This window comes from Myotis nattereri (assembly GCF_964212035.1).
Source record: "Myotis nattereri genome assembly, chromosome: 7".
Lineage (NCBI taxonomy): Eukaryota > Metazoa > Chordata > Mammalia > Chiroptera > Vespertilionidae > Myotis > Myotis nattereri.
The window spans coordinates 33,303,438-33,324,016 of record NC_138082.1 but is presented as its reverse complement, the minus strand read 5'-3'; the positions used below and the strand labels follow the sequence as shown (position 1 = coordinate 33,324,016).

The window sequence follows — 20,579 nt, the reverse complement described above, 5'->3', positions numbered from 1 at the left end:
GTTCCTTAGCCGCTCTGAGCCTGTTTATGCCACCGGAGCCAGGAGGACAGTATAATCAGCCAGACCAGGTGAGCACATTGTACGCATGCCACGATCACTCCTCTTCACTGTCTTACCTGCAGAACGAGGACGCATGGGCACAGCACGGGTGTCCCCAAACAGCCGTGTGCCAGAGACTCAAACGAACTCAGGCTCCTACAAACCACACAGGCTCTGCACTCCTACTTGGAGGAGTCCACATCCATTCAGAACCAAAGCACCACCTTCCGGCTTAAATGCTCTCCTCGTCAGTCAACAGTGTCACTTTGCTCCAAGTTTGAAATGCCTCAGATGGGCAAGTTATTCAACTGCTTGGTGTCCCCATGTCCTCATCTATAAAAAGGGGACAACGATACTATCCACCTCTTCAAAGTGTGTGGGCAGAACCCGCTGCCCCACGCCCTGTGCTCAGCAACAGCCCTCATGTCAGGGTTTCCCAGCTTTGGCACCACAAACATCCCGGAGGAGATCATTTTTGGTGGGGGCCGCCCTGTGCACTGCAGGGCGTTTGGCAGCACCCCTGGCCTCTGCCCACCCGAAGGCAGGGGCATCCCTGTTCCCAGATAACCCAAGCTGTCTCTAGCCATTGCCAAGGGGTCCCCGGGGGCAGAATGGCCCCTGCGAAGGATCACTGTCCTGGTGAGGGCCATTACCCGTGTAGTTATTCGCCCTTTGAACCTGAGCCGTTGGCTGGAGTGCCGCTCGACTTCCTGGCTCGTTTCTCCCCCATTTCCCGTCAGGGCCAGGCCAGTCTCCACCTCCCAGCCACACCCGCACGCCATGCCCCAAAGGGCTGCCAAGGAACAGCTTCTCAACCTGGGTCTGATGTAACCATCTGGGGAAGTCTTTAGGCAATACTTTTACTTTTAAGAAGTTCTTGCATAATTCTCATTTCAAGACAGGACAGAGATCACTGTGCAGGCTGGGCCCACTCACCCACCCACCGAGAATCTACCACTCCATTTAGAACCCAGGTCCCTTAGTCTCAGTGCAGACGGTGGTCCAAGACATCCTCCTCCTGGCCTCCCCTAGACCCAACCAAACTGTCTCTACCTGTGAGGCCTTGGCCCTTCTCCAAGGCCCTCTAAACCCCCCACTATCTGCATATTTTCATTCCTTGCAAAAAAGAAAATCCACTCATTCAGCAGCCAAACTGCCATCTGCTTCATCATTCCCACTGTCTCCCACCCAACCCCCAACTGCAACAGTCCTTATGTTCACTGCTGCGGCACCGACCTAACCTCCCACCAGAAACCCAGACTCAGCACGCTCGGCCAGGCCTGCCGCTCCCCCCGCCTGAGGGTTCTCTCTGCCCTGCTACGCCTGGCCAAACCCGTCCATCCTCCACCAACTCCCCACACTGCTGTGCTGTCACTGACCCTGACCCCGACCCCGACCCCGACCCCCACCACAAAACCCGAAAAGGGCAGTAGCACTTTCCGGATGTTACAGGAGCTCCTGTGTCAGCACACCCACCACCCTCACTCCATAGGCCAACTTCTTCTGTAGCCGCGCACCAAGCACATGCAGGACTCTCGAAGTGGCGAGTCCTCTATCGGTGCAGACTGAGTATGTGAGCTCTGCTCACCATGGGCAACTTCGTCCTGAGTGAAGGCCTTGGAGGGACCCCCGGAGCCCATGCATGGCCTGGAAGGCCTTGGAGCTCAGGTCCGGGTGTGGTCACTGCTGCATGCAGAAAGGCCTCACCGCACGAGCCTAACCGAGGTTCCTCCTGGACGATTTACCAACTAGACCACCTGGGTACACAGCCAGGCACCTGGAAACCTCGCCGTATCAGGAGAGGCCCGGAGAACCGAACCCGAGCGTGCCTTGGGACGAGGCCAGGCCTGCGGCACATGGACCACTGGTTGAAAAGAACAATCTTCTAGTGGAGTCGGTCCCATGCCCCACTTAGAAACAGGAGGTGCAAACACATTGTAGATCTTTCTTTGTGTAAGATACACACAGACAGATACACACACATACAGACATACACACACAGACACACTCACACAGGAGAGAGCAATAACAGGGAAAACCTGGCAGGGAACTCCACCTCAGCTCCCATTAAAAGATGTTCAGGGATCCCCTATTCAACCGGCACAAACAGAGCCTCTTCCAATGACCTGCCTGTCTGGTGAGGACCCTGAGCCACTGGCTGAGGCTGTCAATCACTGAACCGAATTATGACATGGGGGACCTCGGATGCACCCATCCCCAGAGGCCCAGGGGCCTCTATGCCCACCAGCTCCCACAGGTGCTCACAGCAGCTGCCGATGCCTGTGACACCATGCCAGGGCAGAGGGGACGCTGCCAGTGTCCACGGATGTCCATCCTGACACCACTAAGGTCCCCTCTGAGTCAGCGCCATGTCTGTGGTCGACAGCCCTGGTGCCCCAGGGTCCCCCACGATAAGACCTAATGACTGGACTGTGACTGCTTATTTAGCCGTGTCTCTCCAGCCAGGCCATACGCTCCCGGTCAGCAAGGACTTCAGTCTGTCAGCATCCCGGCACCCCCTGCAGTGCCTGGCACACAGAGACAATCGCTCAGTAAGTAGTGTTAAACCAAGGAAGGGCTCGGAGTGGCTCCCATCTCACTGTATGTGAGTGAGGCTGCTTCTCCAAAGCAGGACTTAAGTTTGCAGCTTCCTCCTGCCCTTCTAGGGCAGGTGATCCGAAGGGGCACCTTCCTTAATTTCAGTCATTTACTACATAGGTACTGAGTGCTTGCCACGCTCTGTGAGCTGCTGATGAACACAAAGGGAAACAAGACCACTCCTGCTCCTTGCAGCTCACAGAAATGGAGACACAGGCAGGAACGACAACAGAAACCCTCCCACAGGCAACACAGCAAGCACACGGCTGTCGTCAGGTCAGTGGTACCCCAATGACGCAATGCCTGCGAATTTGACCTTATTTGGAAGCAGGATCTTTGCAGATGTGATCAAGTTAAGATTGAGGTCACACTGGACTCAAGGGGGGCGCTACATCCACACCTGTTGGACCCCGAGTGCATCCGGCACTATCTTCAGTGCTTTCCATGTGATCGTGAATGGCACTGACACAGCCACCCAGTGAGACAGACACGATCACTAACTCCATTTTACACACTGAGGGGCGAGAAGCAGGCAACTTGTCCAAGGCTCCCAGCTGCTGAGCGGCAGGGCCGAGTGGCTCCGGGCCTACAGCCGGAGCCCAGCTCCAGGACCAGATGGATCAGCTCCTATCTAGACAACTGTGAGGATACGAGTTGTCCCTCCATCTGTCCGGCTGGGCAAATGTCAGCCCAGCGGCGCCTGGAGACCAGGACCTGGGGGACCCCCACGGTAGACACTGTGGGAGAGCTAGCTGACAGGGCCCTCGGAACGTTTGCCTCACTGTTTTTTAAAACCAACGCATACATTAGCAAACCCCGTGTGAATCACCCTTCTGCTACAAGTCTGTACCAGGAAGAGAAAAGGTGGACTTGAACCGAAACCCCAGGCTTCCCACAGGACAGGGAGTGCAGCCTCCTGATAATTCGGTGTTTCCCAGCAGTTCTGCCAGGGACGCCAGGAGATGCACGTGACCGGGAGCCAGTGTGACCTGGAGCCAGAGGGCACAGCCAGAACCCAGGACAAGTGGGAGAGCCTTTGCTTCCACCTCCAACCACAAAGTACCTGAGAACGATGATTTATACAGAGAATGAGAACCAGGAGAAAAGAACTACCCACAAGCAGAGAGGGGCGCCACCTGGAATGCTTTTTGTCCTCGGCTTCAGGTTGCCATGGCTCACACCCGATGTCCCGCCCACTGTTAGTGACACCTGGTCTCAGGCCCCTCCTCTGCAGGAAGGCTGTGCTGTCCATCACCACCGTCTCAGCCTAGAAGGCAGCAGCCCTGAGCTGGGGCCTCCTTCCCTGCAGGGCGGGCCAGGCCGGCTCCCCAGCAGGGGGCTCTGGAGGAGGCTGGAAGCTGGGCTCCTTCCCTTCAGCTCCTAAGCATCCTGCTGTGGAACGGCTTCCTCCTGCTAGGGCAGCAGCAAGGCTATGCCCGGTGAGGAGGGCAGAGGAGGCAGCCTTTTCTGGTGCCCTCATGCAGGGGCTGCTCCATGCTCTTCATCCTAGAGCAGTGGTTCTCAACCTGTGGGTTGCGACCCCTTTGAGGGTCGAACGACCCTTTCACAGGGGTCGCCTAAGACCATCGGAAAACACATATATAATTACATATTGCTTTTGTGATTAATCACTATGCTTTAATTATGTTCAATTTGTAACAATGAAAACACATCCTGCATATCAGATATTTACATTACGATTCATAACAGTAGCAAAATTACAGTTAGGAAGTAGCAACGAAAATAATTTTACGGTTGGGGGTCACCACAACATGAGGAACTGTATTAAAGGGTCGCGGCATTAGGAAGGTTGAGAACCACTGTGCTAGGCCCTGCCCCCAGCTCCCCTGGAAGACACGCTGTTCAGCCACTCGACCTAAGGGGGAGTTCCTGTGCGGGTCTTACCTGGCAGCTTTCTAACCACTGACTGCTCTGTGGGTGACTCTGCTGCACCCCCATGGCTGGTCCTTCCCGCCTTCCTTCAGAGATCTCTTGTCCTTGGACTGTGTCCAGTGTCCCCCAAATCCGTCCTTGCTTTTCTGCTCCTCACTGAGACTTTCTCCCAGGGGCCGGGCCAGTCAGGGCACCCTAGGGAACGGAGCTACGGGCTGCCTAGTCTCTGCGATGCCCAAGCCCATGTCTCTCGGGGCAGCTCTGTCTCCCCAGCACCATGCACACAACAGCTGCCCCCAGGCCTGGCCCCCAGACCCGGCCTCACCACCCACCCAGCCTGCCAAACTCCCACATCCCCATCCTAGCAGAGGGCACCGCCCAGACCACTCATCCTCGACGCCTCCTTCCCCGCACCAGTTAGTTCTCCAGCCGAAACAGCAAACTCCCCAGAGAACAGCGTGTCGGAACCTTGGCACTGCTGACATTCGGGGGCTGGTCACCTTTCTGTGGGGGCCACTCTGTGCACCCCAGCCTCAACCCGCCAGCTGCCAGCAGCACCCATACCCCAGTCCTGACGACCAGAATGTCTCCAGACATTGCCAGATGTCCCCTGCTGACGCCGAAGGGACAGACGGTGACTATTTTGGGCTCTGTGGGCCATTTGGCCTCTACTGGAACCAGTTGCCTCTGCCTCTGAAAGGCAAACCCAGCCACAGCAGGTGAGGGGCACAGCTGGGGTCCAACGAAACCTCACCTACAGAAGCCTGCAGCGCAGCCCAGCCTCCCATCCTGGGCGGCTCACGCCCTACTGATGCTGGTCCACAGGAACCCAGGCCAACAGCCCTGGCGACAGTGTGGAGTGAGGTGGCCTGCAGCTGGGGTGGCTGGCTGTGAGCACCCTGCAGTCCTGGCTGCCCTCACCCCCTGGCTTCTCTTTCTGGAATGTTTTTGTAACAGTTAAAAATCTACTACAACGAAAAGGGAATACATTTCCCATAAACATGTGACTCCACCGATTTCTGACTGATCCATTTTTACTAAAACCCATGAATTTAGGTCTAATACCTCGAAGGCAGCAAGTGGCCCACCTGAGATTTTCTGAATATGAACACATCCATCCCAAAAGGAGGAAGGAAGGAAGGAAGGAAAAAAGGAAGGAAGTGCGGAGGGAGGAAAGAAAGAAGAAGGAAGGCCCTATTGGAACAAAGCAGGAAGGGACAGGGACACCAGGCTGGGTTCCCATGCCACCTGCTGTGCTTCCCTGTCCGCCCCTCGGTGGGAGGAGGCGGGCCAGCACTGCTGAGCCTGCAGGGGCAGCTTTCTCAGGTTTCCTCCACGCCTGCAGCCCAGGACAGGATTAGAGGCTGGAGCCAGAGGCCTAGGTGTGAGCAGCTGCAGGGACCCCTCCCCCAACTCCCAGCGACAGAGGCAGGGGCCACAGCCATGGGATTCCTAGCCCTGGAAGGCAGCTAAGTGGCTGGGCTCCAGGGTGAGTCACCCAAAGCCAACAGGCTCTCTCTCTCCTCTCCTTGGCCACCCCCAAGTCCTGCCTGTAAGATGTGTGTTAAACCTGCAGAAGCCAGTGCCAGGAACGTTCAGTAAACGTTTCTTGTCCTGACAGATGCTCCAAAAGGCAGAAGCAGGACAAGAGTGGTGGGTCCAGGGTCTGGACACAAAGAAGCAGAGAATGTCAGGGACCCACTGGCTGGTGGTCCCCCAGCTCGGAGGATTTCGGGGCCTGAGGGGTGCAGGTTTCTGGCCCTGCAGTGGCAGGTTCACTGGGTAGGGACAGGCTGAGCTGTCACTCAGAGTCACAACAGGAATGGGACCATGCCCTAAGATTAGCATCATTTTATAAGAGCTTAATAAAGGGGCAATTTACAGGGGTGTGGGTGGGGTGCAGAGCAGCAGGAGTGAAGGGAAGGGGACAGCGGAGACTGGAACCTGGGGAGACAGGTGGCAATGGAGATAGTTCCAGGCTCCCCTGCAGGGAGACCAGAGCCGGCCTGTTCTCTCCCTGCCTGGCCGATCCTACCAGGAGGCAAGGGAGCCCCACCTGCTACCGTCACTCACATCTACCCACAGCAGGTGCGGAAAAGCTTCGAGGGACACAGGGACAGAGGGACAGACCCACAGCAGCCAGCACAGAGGCCCAGAAGCCTGTTTTCTCAAAACAAGCCTCCCGCGTGATCCTGATGCAGGTGACCGAGGGGCCACACCTGGAGAAACACCTGGCCAGGCCCGCTGCGGACACCCCCTCGGCGAGCAGCACTTCCCGCAGGTGACTCACTGTTCCTGGCATTGCTGTGTCAACACGCAGCCGAGTGAATCCACAGAGACCACAGCAAGCTGGCCTCTGCGACAGCGACCCAAGCTGGTCCACACCGAGGGGGATGTCAACACAGGTCAACACTGGCTTCTGGGGGTTTGAAAACACTGGGGACGGGCATGGGGGGGCGATCAAAAGCTAGGGGTCTCTCCAACAGCTCTTAGAATTAAAGTAGGACCCCAAACACAACGAATCCCAGCCACACTATTCACAAGAGCCAGAAGGTGGAAACAGCCCACTGGTGGGTCAGGAGACCAACAGAAGGCGGTCCATCCTTACGGCAGAGTGTTACCACAAAAAGGAAGGAAATTCTGACCCACACCGCAACATGGGGGAGCCCTGGGAACATGACGAGTGGAAGAAGACAATCACAAAAGTCCCGTATTGTATGTATGACTCCATTTACAAGAAGAATCCACAACAGGCAGATCCGCAGAGACAGAAGCAGGCGAGCGTTTGCCAGAGGGTGGGGCAGGCAGGGACACCGACTGCTCACGGGTCTCCTTTAGGAAATAGGTGGAGGGCGTGGCTGCACAGCTCTGTGAATATACTAAATCCCATTAAATTGTGACACTTTAAAATGAGTAACTTTATGTTCAATAAAATATTTTTAAAAAAAGAATCTTTATAAAGAAGCAAGGTCACAGGTGACATCCTAAGTTAGGGTGCGTCCAGTGGAACCTACCCGGGGCTAAAATGTCATGCATATGCACAGTCTGAAAAGATAGCTTTATTTAAAAACTATATGCATGGAGGCATAGTTTTGTTATAATCAGGACAGAGAAAGAAGCCCACATGTAGTCAGCAGGGGAGCCGGTTCAGTAAGGGGAAGAAACCATAAAAGGCAGACGGTACCCCAGTCACGGCCAGGATGCAGTGGGTGGTCAGAGGTGCTGACCGAGACTTCAGGCACTGTGGCCCCTGGAGCAACGCGCCTGGACAGGGACTTTTCTAATTGCATCCGAACCAGGAGAAACGAGAGCACACACCCCAGCTCATGTGTAGGCACAGTGAGTGTAAGCAGGATTTATGGGCGACGACAAAGGAGGAAAAAGAATTGAGCCGTATTTACTGAGCGCAAAGTCCAGGGCTGCCTGGGATGGGGAGGTGGGAGAAGAAAAGGTATCCCTGTCCAGGAACCAGGGCGAGGAGCACGCCACACAGGCACAGCAAGGCAGACCCTGCCAGGCGCTGACGGCAGAGTGGGCTGACCCTGACCTGGTGGGTCGCGGATGGTGACCTGTAATAGGAAGATACCGTGTGACTTCGGACAGCCACTAGCTATGTAAGCCGGCTTCCTCTGCTAAATGCACAGCTTGGCTCAGCGGCCTTTCAAGTCCCTCCCCACCCTGAATCGAGTGGAGGGGGGTACTGGGTGCACCACACGTGTGGCTCCAGGACCTCTGTCCACCCCACAGGTCCCTCCTGCAAACACCATCGGAGCACGCACGCCAGGAAGATCCTCTTGCTCCTTCTGCCCAGCCCTCCCCGAGGCCAGATGTGAGCCACTAAGCAAGAGGGCCCCCGTCCGGGTAATTCACTCTGGCCAGTGGGTCGTGTTAATGCCTCTTTGGACCTTTGGGACCCCTGGGGCAACCTGAGGTCAGGAGGGCAGTGTGCTTCAGAAATGGCAGGAGCCGAACTGTCAGGGCCAGGGCCGCCCCCTCAACCACATCACAAAGGAGCCACTGGGCTACCATTTGGGGCCCTCAACAATGACACGAGAAAAGGGAGTCCCAGAGAAGCTACATGGCTTGCCCACAGGATGGGGCTATGGGAAAATCAGAGGGAAGGGGCAGCGAGGGAGGCAGGAGGGATGGAAAGCTTGCAGTAAGCCCAGGTGGTTATGAAGCATGCCACCTCCTCCCTTAGCAGGAGAAACAACGGCCATCACTCCCTCCTGCAGGGACGCTCCTGCCTGGACACCCCGGTGGCCCTGTCCCCTCCCCACAATCAACCAGCAATGGACACAGATCCACAAACTGCCTGCTGACCCAGCCCAACCCTGTTCTCCTGAGAGCTGGGAGCTGGGAACTGTAGGTACAAGTGGTCCAGGGCTGCTGTGGCTGGGGCCGCAGGCCATTCCTGGGCTAGGTGCATGCTGGGTGAGCAGCAGCAGCCAGGTGACCAGGGAGAAGCACAATTCCTAAAGAGCAGCTTCAGTTCTCAAATTCCAGGTCCTCCCCGGACTGCTGTGCTAGGTCTGACTCTCTCCGGTAACCCTCCCATTTTCCTTTCCGGAGCAAGCCTGCATGCTGATCTCATTTCTTCTTATCCTTGAGAAACTTCTGAGGCACGAGCTCCGTTTCTGCAGATGAGGAAACTGAGGGCCAGGAAACCAATGTATGCAAAGTGTGCTTATGTGCTCACAACTGAAATTCATTTGAAAGCAAGGCCAAGGCTGTAGGCTCTGGGCCTTTTGTCTGACCCAAAGATGAAACGCATTCTCTCTGCCCTTCCTAAATAACAGCGGCCTGCCCAGGCAACTTGAAGTAATGCACAAACAAAGGGGGGAAACTCCAGGCAGAGACAGGAAAACTGGGGTTTCTGATTAGATTGAAAACTTCTTTGTGAGTCTAAGTAGGTTTCAGTAAGAGACTGGAAGGCTCTTGAAATAAACAATGGTAGAATCTTTCTTCATTCACACCTTTTATCTCCAAAGCCTCAAGTATGCTACACATTTCTCATTGTCTTCATGACATGGCCTGCTTTAAGGAGGATGAAAAGGCAGGGTAGCTACCAGGCCAAAACACAAGGCTTCTAAGAACACAAATGCCATTTTTAGTGTGGCCTGTGGCTGGGGGCAGCTAGGCGGCTCAGGTTTCTGGTCTGTTCACATGCCCTGGGCTTCACATTTTGGGGCTCATGACCTCACTCATCCAATGGCAGCCTTGTACTTACTGAAGCAGCCACAGGTGAGGCATTTTAATAAAGGGTTGGAAAAGGGGCCAAGTAATGTCTTAGGCTCATGCAGGGCTGCAAGGTTCCCCTCTCTCAGGTCTTGAGGAGGTCGGACCTGTGGACACAAAGGGATTCCACAGGGTGATCCGATCATAAATTCCTAACGGGACAGGTCATGGTGGGTAGTCATGCCCCTGGCCTATAACTTCTAAATGCTTTACCTTGGCCTGAAGCCAGCCCTATCCATTGTTTCTGTGCATCTAGGTTAACTCACCTTTGAAATAAGCCTTAACCACCAATCCGCAATCCAATCTGGCCTTGCTTTCTCCCTACTTCATGAACTCTTCCTACGTTCCCTCCTTCATTCCTTAATCCTAAATGCGTAAAAGAAACTGCACATTGACATTCGAATGAAGCGTTTTCTCAGTCTGTTGAGATCTTGCTTCCAGATGTGTCCTCTGTTTGGCTCCAGTAGATTTTTATAAAACTTCTCTACAGGTTTGGACAGGTTACATCAACAGAGCTGACCCCATGCGGGGCCCAGGCAGGCCTTGGCAGGTGCGGCATCGGTGCTTCTGGGTCACCTGGCCAGTGATGGTCCATGCAGGCCTGGATGTCACCTGGCCTCAGCCGCTCAGTTCCAAAGACACCTGAAAGCTGGGATGTCCCCTACATACAGACCAGAGTAAAAGCGACGCCAAGGAACGAGGGGAGAGTGCCCTGGGAGGGACGAATGGGCATGGCATCCTTTTGGGGTGACGAAAAATGCGATGGTGGTGGATACAACACTGTGAACGCACTAAATGCCAACAAATCGTACATCTCAAAATGGTTAATTGGAAATATTGTGTGAAATTCACATAAACAGAACAAAAACACACCACCAGGAAAGTCTGGAAGTCCCCAGTCTGAAACCCCAGAAGAGCAAAAGTTTGTTAGTTCTCCCTGTGGACCAGTCAGGGTGCCCAGCCAGCCACCCCTTCAGAGTGGGGACAGGTCTTAACTGTATCCTTGATTTTCAAATAAACTTACAGTTCTGAGAGAACAAAAATTAATTTCATCTGTTTATCTTTACTCTAAAAAGTAGGTGTGTGGCTCACGTTTGTGGCTCAGAATTGATTTCTGTTGGCCGATGCTGGCCTTGGGGACAGTGCCCACATAGCTCATGTGTCCTCCTAGGGGCCAGGTAAGGGAGGCAGCAAAGGAGTAGCTTGGGGCACTCCTCCTCGAGCTCTAGGCCTGGTCTTTGCGACTCATTGTAATAACCCTCTGATCTTGAACTCTCTGAGCCTCAGTTGTTATCTGTAAAATGGGCAGGATGCACAGTATCCCAGGACTGGAGTAGACACGACATGCAGTGAGCAGGTGCTTGGCTGGAGCTCCCACCTTCACAGGCACCCGCAGAGCCATGGGTCTCCCCCAAATAGCTCTCAGGGCAAGTTGTGTTATTTCCAGTTATATCCATCATTGATCCTGGTCTTAAAGGGCAGGGCACTGGAGTCAGCCCCTTCCTGCTCCCTCAACTGGATCGGCATCCGAGCAGCAGCGTGGACACCTGAACTAGAACACCTAAGCTAAAGTTGCAGGAATTACATGCCAATCACAAAAAAACTAGGCACCGGCAAAACTCTAGACATAGAAACTGAAATCCTGGGAAGCTCCATCTCACAAAGAACTTGAGACAAATCAGATCTTGACTATTAAGCACAGAGAAAACATGGCATTTATGTTCCTGGGAGGAAAAGCCACAAAAGTTGGCCAAATGTGTCAAGATGACATTTTTTTTGCCATAATGAGGGCCGGTCTCTTTCATGCTGAGACACCCGTCCACTCTGCCAACTCCATGGCGGGTAAAGGTGACCCTCCCTCTCCAGGCTCCCGGAGCCCTTTATGCTCAGATAGAGACAGAGGGCACCGCTCTGGCTCATCCCTAGATGGCCAGGCCCCGTCTCACCCTCCTGTTTCCTCTTCTCAGAAGTCTTGCTGCTCTGGTTCATCTGGCTCAGGGCCAGAGAAAGCAAACCACATAAATGGCAGCCTGGGAGCCACTGGAGCCAGGGAGGGGTCCCAGGCAGGGCCCCCATGAACCTGTTCCTGTCCAGTCCAATAGGGGACTTGCATCGAACAAGCTGTGCCTCATGAGACCATGTGGGGTGAGACAGGTCATACCACACAACCCACTGGTATCTCTCGAGTATATCTAGAGAGAAGAGTCATGCTGCATACTTGTGTTTGATTTAAAAAGCCCCAGTAATTTCGCCAATGCCAGGCCAGAAGAATGCGAGGAATGTGGATGCCTTTCACTGGCTTTCACCACCACCCAAACAGACCGCAGCCAGCCTCGGCCAGGGGGCTGCACTTATAAGGCCAGGGCTGCTGGAGGCTGCTTCCTGGGCAGAAGTATTTTAAGTCCCTGGGACCTCAGTGGCAGTGAGGACTGACCCTGGGCCCAGAAGACTACCGAATTCTTCACTAATAAAAGCCCCCAGGCTGTAACCTGAAAAAAAGTCCCTAACATTCTTTCTGTCCCTAACATTCTTTCTATCCTAAAGCACAGGCCATAAGGCAAACAAAGACCAGTGACATAAAAGTGGGGAGAAGAACATTGGGGCAAAATCTCCTCCCCCAGCTGAATAGAGGGTGGTGTGCTTAAAGGAAAACCTGAAATATTTCAGGTGCCCACTTGATGGGGAGAGGATTTTAGTATTCGAACAGGACCTGAAAGGAAGCTCCAGGGAGCTGTTCCCTCTCAAATCCCGCCACTGCCCGGGATTATGCAAATGTCCATTATGATTCTGTCCAAACCTTTCACCCAGGGGGGAAAGACTCTGCCGTTGTTTTTGAGCACACGAAGGCTGTGGCATGTTAGCTGACGATCTCACCCCACTGGCTTTACAAAAGGCGGTTTCCTTCTATCGCCCAGAGAATAAAAAGTGCAGCCAAGAAAATACCCCAGAACATTCTACCAGGGAAAGGGTAGCATTTTCTCTTTCTTTTCTGCTGCGAGTGCCAACTGCCTCCAGCTCTTCCTCATGAACCTGGCTAGTGCTTCCTTTTAACATTTTCTGCTATTGTTTTCCCAGAGCCCCAGCGGGGGTGACCCGGAACCACAGGGCCACATGGAGCTCTCTGGCCATTGTTTGGGAGCGCATAATCTCTTACGTTATAAGAATAACTCCTTTGTGCAAACACAACAGGACAGCCAACCTGGGCTCTGTCTCATTCTGGGTAGAGCGAGAACATTCCATTGGTGGCAACAGAGGGGAAGTCACAGAAAGTAAACAGAAACGGGGAGCTGTTCTGGGAACTCCGTGGTGCCAGGCCCACCGGCGATGTCTGGCCTTCCCGTGAAGACAGAGCCGTGCCCTGAAATGCCAAGGGCCGCCGGAAGCTTCCGGAAGCTGCTTCTCCCTCCTGAGCTGTTCCGCACGTGCGCGGGGCTCCTCTCCCCACACAGGTCTGTGCACCTCGGCCGGGACACAGTTGCCTCCACACAGCGGGTGCAGGGACAGCGGCTCATTCAAACACCCTGTGTGCATCGCTTACCTGCCACAGGCCACCAGCTCCCGACGTCAGAGGTGGAGTCCCAGGACCCGGCCTTGCCTCCAGAGAAGAAGGGAGATGCTGCAAGACAAGAGGGAACCGTGACCAAGATTGGGTCTCGCTCAGCCCCAAACCCACGTCTCTATTTCCCTCCAAGACTCTCCCAAAGCTAGAGCAGCAGCATTTCCGTGGTCAGGCAGGGCAGTGGTGGACCCTGCGAGGTGGCGCCCAGGTGCCGTTCCATGCCAGCCGCTGGGCATGTGGCCGGCGGGACCCTCTCCTCGAACTGCCCTGTCCCAGGGAGAGAAGGCAGACCCTCACCTGCTCAACTCCTGAGAACTCCAGGACCTCCCAGGTCGGAGCTCCTTGGGTCTCGAAGGGCTTTGCTGAGACCGCAGGGCAGCCTGCTCTCCTCTGCCCACGCGCCCGCCTCAGAGCTGGTCCCCACAGTGTCCCCACAGACCGAGCCCAGTCAGAGCTCCTGTGCCTTCCTTACCCTGCTGTTACTTCTGCTGCAAAGACTGGCAGTGTTCCCTCAGCAGAAGAATCTTATCAGCTGAACCCTAAAGACACACTCCAATCGCCTGCCAGCAGTGGGGCTCCCTCCCCACGTGGTGGGGTCACCAGGAGGTGGTCCCGTTGCAGAGCACTAACGTGTGAAGTACAGAGCCCGCGCCTGTGGCAGGTTCCATAAACAAGTGTGACGATGACAGAGAGGAGCGGGATTGAAGGTCACCACCCTGAGTCCCCGCTTAGCTCCCTGCACTCAGGCCGACATCTGGGCCGGCCACAGGGGCTCTGGGCTTTCGAGGAGCCCTGGACCTGGCCAGGCTGTGAAAGGGGAGGCGGATTCACTCTGCACACCTCCCCTCAATCAAGGCCTCACAGCCTGCAAACCGTGCCCGCCCCCGAGAACAGACCGCCCAGAGCAGCCCCCCTCCAGATACATATTTCACATGCCATTAAACGAGTATCGCAAGCAGGCGAGGATTACCCCGTGAGGCTGGGACAGCTGGCCAGTTTTCAGGACACCGTTTCCCCCGGGGCGTCAGCAGTGAAATGAATTCCAGATGCACGGAATGACGGGCGGGCGGGCGGGCGGGCAGGAAACCAGTCAGAAGGAAAGACCAACTCGCACGGACACAGCGCACCTCGCAGTAGAGACAGACCTCCCGAAGGCCCAGCGACGAGAGAAACCCCACAGGCGGCGGGGACAGGCTTATCCCAGCCAGTGAACTCCACGGAAAAGGCAACAACGCGAGAAAACACACTCTGACAGGACAAGAGAGCAGATCCTGAAGGAGACGGAGAAATGGGGGCGGGGGGAGGGAGCGGGGGGGACTGGATGTTCAAGACACGGAAACAAGGGGCCACTGTCCACACATCGGTGTATCTTGGACGTGTCCACCGTACTGCTCACAGGTCCAAGGAAGACTCGGATTATTCTGAGAACCTCAGACCATGCGGCCAAGTGCATGTGGGAGTCCGAGGATTCATGCCCGGACAGAGCTGTTGGGAACCTCATCGTGTTAAAAGGGGAGAAGGAAGTGAAAAACACACCAGAGGAAGTGAAAACCCGAACAGAGGGGCCTCTTGGAAGTGAGTTTATGGGTGTTTTTCTGCTTCCTCAGACTTCAGTGTTTCCAATTTGTTCAACAGTGAGAGTGTGTGTTTCTTTTTTTTCCTCTTCTGACTTTTAAGAGTGACTCCTCAAAAGTCACTACACCAGCCTGAGAACTTTGGGAAAACTGGAAAACTGCTACGCCTAGTCCTTGAGTTCCCAAGCCACCATGATGGACGCGTATGGATCCACTGGCCAAAGGGTCCCCACATCCTGCTTCTGCTAATTTTGGGGGTGGAGTCTCTCCAGGCAAGAAGTGGTCCTCGCCGCTCCCTGCCTCCACCACGCCCATGCCCAAAAGCGCCACAGCGGTGGAACTAGAGGGGGAAGTGGAACCCTGAAATCCTTGTCCTTCCCATAGAAGCAAACTTTGGCTTGTGTGCCAAGTCCGTCCAATGTGTCACCTGCTTTTGTAAGGCCCATGAACAAAGAATGTTCTATTTTTTTAACAATTGGGGAGAAACTCAAAATAAGAATAATATTTCGTGATGTGAAAATTATAGGAAATTCAAATCGCAGTGTCTGTAAGTCAAGTTATGGGGAACACAGACAGCCACATCAGAGCGTTCACCTTCTGTCCACAGTTCTTTTGTGCGTCAAGAACACAAAGCCGAAAGTATCTGGTCTGGCCTTTTCCAGAAAAAGTGTGCCACCCCAGGTTCTCTACCAACCCCCTTATGCACTGGGGCAAAAGGCCAGGCCATGGTGGGCACACAGGACCATGGGCACGCACCCATGGGTGCACGGCTGGACACCAACTCCTGGCCTAGTTGGCAGGTGGCATGAGAGATGGCAATAGGGAAGGAAAGAAAACAACAGGAAGGTGTGAGGTGTGGCTAGAAAAGGAGACAGAGGTGGCCCCAGAGGGAAAACTTCATCAAGTCAAAACTGCTGTCCAGAGCTGGCTCCAAGGTCAACAAGGAAGTGCTCCTATCCCGGGGGCCCCACCCCATACCTGATAATGATCAGTCCTTACGCAAGTAATGCTCAAGACATTGATCTCTTGGCCTCGTCAGGGACCCTAAGTTTTTCACTGTTTATGGGAGAAACTCTAAGACAACCAACTTAGAAAATGGCAAAAGTAACACTTGGGTAGACTGGCGATGGCCTTTCTAGTTAATGCTATCAACACCAACACCTTGGAAGCTATTCGCGGAAACAGTATTTCGGCAGGTGGAGATGACACAGCCAGGTGAGAGTGTCTGACATCTAACCCGATTCATGTGGTGAAATTTTCTTACGCAGAACACAGAACTGGTTTGCTTACCTTTCCGATAGTTACTTAACATTTCAAATTTCACTGGGGATGAGAGAAGGAATACCCTTTCCTCTCTCCTGTACTGAGTATGAAGCACAAAAGGGAAGGGTTTATTGAGACAAACAACCAGACACCAATGGTTTCTTTATGTGTGTGTCCATTCACTCTGCACACCTGCGGGTTCCTACCTGGCACCTGACACCTATCAAGTCAGTGGTGAAGTTCACCGACTATCCTTCCTCCTTGGGTGAGGTTTCTGTTTGTCTGTGTGAGAGTCAGGTATGTGGACTCCCACAGACACCTGTGGTCAGAAGGTAGCTTTCTCCTCCTCCTCCTCCTTTGGGCTTGTGCTCCTTCTGGTTGGACCTGGTGGGCCTGGGCATAGAAATATTTATGCATTTAGCTTACATGAATGAATGGACACAAGTGAGGTGAGAGCAGCTGCTACGACAACCCACATGGAATATTTCAGAGAGACTCCACAAAGGTGCAACGCTAAAAAGGGGCTGGCACACTGGGCCACATTCAACACTGGAGGAAAGAGGAATAAAACTCTAGAACTCTGGATTCAGATAGTTTAACTAGCATCTTTATGCTGTTGCTTGATTCTACCTTAAAAATCAGAGGACCACGCTTGTTAGTTCACAGAAGACACTACTGTCCAATGACACTCAGAAACTGCCTTCCCCAATGTTAGGAAGATGGAAGATAAACGCCCATTAGCCTGTTTCCCACTTTTTTTTTTTTTTTAAACAACCTGCTTCCAGGCTCTGACTAGCTTTTCCAACTCACTGGCCAGTTAATCTAGGAGTTTCTTAGCCAGACCCGGGCGGGAGGTTCAAATCCAGGGTTATAACCATCGCCACTTAAAAGCTGATGAAGGAGACCTTCCCGGTAAGTCCTCAGACCTTCGATCTGATCCGTAACCTTCTCCCATGAATCAACGGGGGAGATGGCACCAGTCAGGGAACTGCGTGCGTGACTCCAGGTGGTGGAAGGCAGGCTGCAAACACAGGACTTCTGAGACGCCCCCGTGTCATACCATGGGTTCTGTGTCAGCTCTGCCCTGACTGGCTCCATGATGTTTGCTAAACCGCTCACCTGGACTCCGGGCCTCGGTCTCCTCCAGAGGAAAACAGGGCAGTCCATAATCCCAGGTGAGCGTACCCCCACTCAACGTGGCTTTGTCGCTTCTGTGTTTTCCACTGGCCTGTAGATCACACTGAGGGCAGAGACTCTGCCTTTTTCTTTGACACATAAAACACCCTCTATTTAGTGCCAAATACATAGTAAAAATCTCGAAAAACTTCTTCCACTTAAATAAGGCAGTGGTGCTCAACAGTGGCGCGATCCGACTCCTGGCCCGGAGCGCCTACTAAACCAGAGGGCTGGTGGTCTCCACCCCCAGAGGCCCAGGGGTAGGGGCTGGGCCTGAAAGTCTGCATGTCTACCTCACTCCAAGCAATGGCGATGCTCTTGGTCCCTGGACCACACCTTGAAAGCCACTGGTATGGGCATCTTGGCAAATGAGAGAACTAAGGCTCGAGGTTTCAATGGCTGACCGAGATCAAGAAATGGGAAGCTGGGAGCACACACTCAACGTAGTGGGCAAAGCCAGCACCAGTGACCGACACCCAGAACCATGGTCAAGTGCAAAGCAAACAGAGGGACACCAGGCAGGTGGCGGTGAGACAGGATGTCTCCGAGGGAGGGCCCAAAGCGCTGGGCAGGGTCCCAATGTCGCACTTCCTTCTTCCTTTCCTTCTCCCATGACTGACGTTATGAAGCCTTCCGAGTCTGTTCAAGTGGGAAGGGGCTGAGGGTCCTGCTTGGGCCAGAGGCAGGGAGTTTCTGTGTGAGTCTGGGGAGCGCACACAGAGCAAGCAGCCCTCAACACACGCTGAGGAGCTGCGAACATTTAGGACAAGTTTGTGTGGTGAAGCCCAGACCCTTTTTGAACTGGATTCCAACCCTGGCTCCGCCACTGAATATGTGACCACCCATATTCCCGGCGCTGGGAGGGTGGGTGACGCTATGATCCGATGCTGTCCCCATGGTCCCACACATGGTGCTCAAGAGCTGGTCCCTTTCTTCCAGAGTCCCCCGCCAACCCTTCCTCGGGGTGTCCTCGTGGGAAGAGCTGGTCCGAAGAGGAACACCAGCCTTCTGGCCTCTTGGATTCTCCTTTCTGGGGGTCAAATCTTCACCCCGGCAACCTCTCACCTAGCAACAGTGAAAGGGGCAAGAGAAGGAAAAACGCAGCCTGGAGCGACCCACGTCAGCCCTGCAATGGGTCTGCATTCCCTTCCACGCCTGATTCATCCTGGACTGAGGCTCTCAAGAGCTCCTGCTGCCCCCCCCCCCCACACACACACCCCCGTTCAGCTTTGCGAAAGGGGTACAGGGCTTCCGTCTGCCTTACGGTCAGGACCGTGGTAACCGTCACAGTTTAGAACACCTAGCCAAGTGGTGCAGTGAAGGGCGGAACACTGATTTTGTAAGAGCACCAAATAACGCCTAGTCCATTAACCTGAGTACATATCCCAGATCAGCCGCTCAGCAAGGCTGGAAAAGGGCACCGCGGCTGCATGGAAAGGCATTTCCCTCCCGATCCCCCGAACTTCTGAGCACAGGTGGGAACACGCGTGGAATCAGGACCCGGTCAGAACACGGCAGTCCAGGAGGTGTTTCAGGGAGAGGAGAGGCAGGTTCTCACTTCCCACCAGGGCCAGCTGAGCCTCCCTGATTAGTCTCTCTGCCCAGGGACTGCTCCAGATACTGACTTATTCGCACCTTCACACAAGCCACTGTCAGCCGGAAGGAAAGGTTCACGCAGCTAAAACGCAGCACACACTCGGGGCTGGCGCTCGTCTAGCTCGGAGGGGATGCGGGGCTGGCGCCAGCAGTCACCCATCATCTCACAGGTCACCCTCGGGCTCTGCTCCTTGTGAGCTAGAGGGACTGGCAAGATAACGAAAACCCTGTGCCCTGCCCTCTGGAATGGAAGGAAGAAAAAGCAGGTGCCTGCCTGTAAGCCAGGCGGAAAACGAAGACGCTGAGAGACAGAGCTGCCCGTATGCGTACAGAACACGATGGAGAGGGAACGCCTAGATGGAGAAGGAGCTCGTCGGACCGGAGAAGGTTCCACCGTGGCTGACCGGGCTCACACAGGTGTCAAGAGAGGATGCCACGCACAGGAGTCAGCTCCCTCTGCGTTGGTCCCGAGCTCCCCTCATCCCGCCAACACAGGGGAACTTTCTCTGATGATCTGAGCACCTTCTGCCTCGCGGGTGGAGGACAGTCATGAAGACGGACTTGCTGTCTGAACTCTCGCTGGTGGGGCTGCGGTATCTGCCTTGCTCATGACTCCGGAACAGGGAAGCCTGGACTTCTTGAAGACCGCAGGTATAGAATCCAGGTACAGCAGTGAGCCCCTCCCTGTCCTGTCCGACACTCTCTAAGTGGGTGGGTGCAGTCTGCCATGTCCAGGGCAGCCCTGGGGTCAGTGCCCAGCCTTCCGTCCTGCCGAGGGACGATCCTCAGAGGGTCCCCAGCAGTCACAGTGACCATGAGTTCAGTCCCCCACCTGGCCCCTGCTTTCCCCCTTCCCCATCTCACTCTCCCGGTTCCCCACTCCTGCTTCGGGAGGCCACCTCTCCCCCAAAATCAGCCCCCTTTCCTCAGGCTCGGCATTGCGGGTCCCAGACCAGAGAAGAGGACAATATGAATCTGGCACCAGATGCTGGGCCTTTCGGCCAAGACACACACAAACACACACACACACACACACACACACACACACACGGCTGGTGATATAAATGAGCACGTTCTTGGTCAGTGCCGCCCAAAGCCAGTGGGCTATTGTACTGTGTTAGAAATGCCCGATTTAGAAAGCCAAAGAAGTATTTTGTTCCGTCAATAAAATACATTTATACTCAACTAAAGCTGGAAAAAAGCAACAGATATTTATACCGCAACTGACATTTTTACATTAAAAATACTATATAAATGCACTGTGGCTCCCATCCAGGCTAGAGGCCATCGGAGCTCATGGTTCCCAAGGAATTCCTGATGCTCAGCTGGGCCTGGATCCCAGTTCCGGCCCCGCGGGCCCAGCCCGGTGTCAGCAGGAAGCCCACTAGCCTCCCGAGAGTACCACGAGTTGTGACCTCGAGTCACTTACATGTCGGGGCTCTGCTCAAATGTGACCCCCTCAAATCCCCAGGCCCCCTTGCTGCTTTCCCAGGGCAGCTGCTATAACAGAATGCCAGCAGCTCGGTGACTTAAAACCAACTTATTCTCCTATAGCCTGGAGTCAGAACTCTGAAACGCGTTTCACCGGCTAAAGTCAAGGAATAGGCAGGTCTGGTTCCTTCGGAGGCTCCAAAGGTAGAATC

General features: G+C 54.4%; 1 protein-coding gene across 1 annotated transcript in view; it reads right to left on the bottom strand.

Moving 5' to 3' along the window:
• SH3BP4 (SH3 domain binding protein 4) overlaps positions 1–20,579 on the bottom strand; it is a 76,713-nt gene that overhangs the window by 26,673 nt on the left and 29,461 nt on the right. The window contains exon 2 of the mRNA XM_081096106.1: positions 13,307–13,384. The gene's annotated coding sequence lies outside the window, so the exon portion shown is untranslated. The remainder of the gene's footprint in view (positions 1–13,306; positions 13,385–20,579) is intronic.